Below are 346 nucleotides of genomic sequence, written 5' to 3'. Positions count from 1 at the left end.
CATAATTGTCACTCATTAATCATGACTATTTAATGTAACTATGAGAAGACATTCAGACTAGCCTTTTAATCTTGATCTCTAGAGTAAAGAGTACTACTGACGTACTCTGCTCTTGGCTCTTAGGTTGCATTAACATTCATAAAAACGAAGCTAGAACTATTAATTCCTATAAAAGAAAAAAATTTCTCAACTTAAATACTGAGCTCTCAGAGTGCTCATTTAGGGAACCCTTCTGAGTACAGTCAGGTTGTGCTGCCCTTTCCTCAGCTAGCCTATGTATTTCTCATGATCCAAGGGGAGGACACCTGCATTGCAGAGTGTTAGTAAATGAGTTATTATAGAAATC

This window comes from Penaeus monodon, chromosome 20 (assembly GCF_015228065.2).
Source record: "Penaeus monodon isolate SGIC_2016 chromosome 20, NSTDA_Pmon_1, whole genome shotgun sequence".
NCBI lineage: Eukaryota > Metazoa > Arthropoda > Malacostraca > Decapoda > Penaeidae > Penaeus > Penaeus monodon.
The sequence above is the reverse complement of the archived record's forward strand: the minus strand, read 5'-3'. Positions refer to the sequence as shown.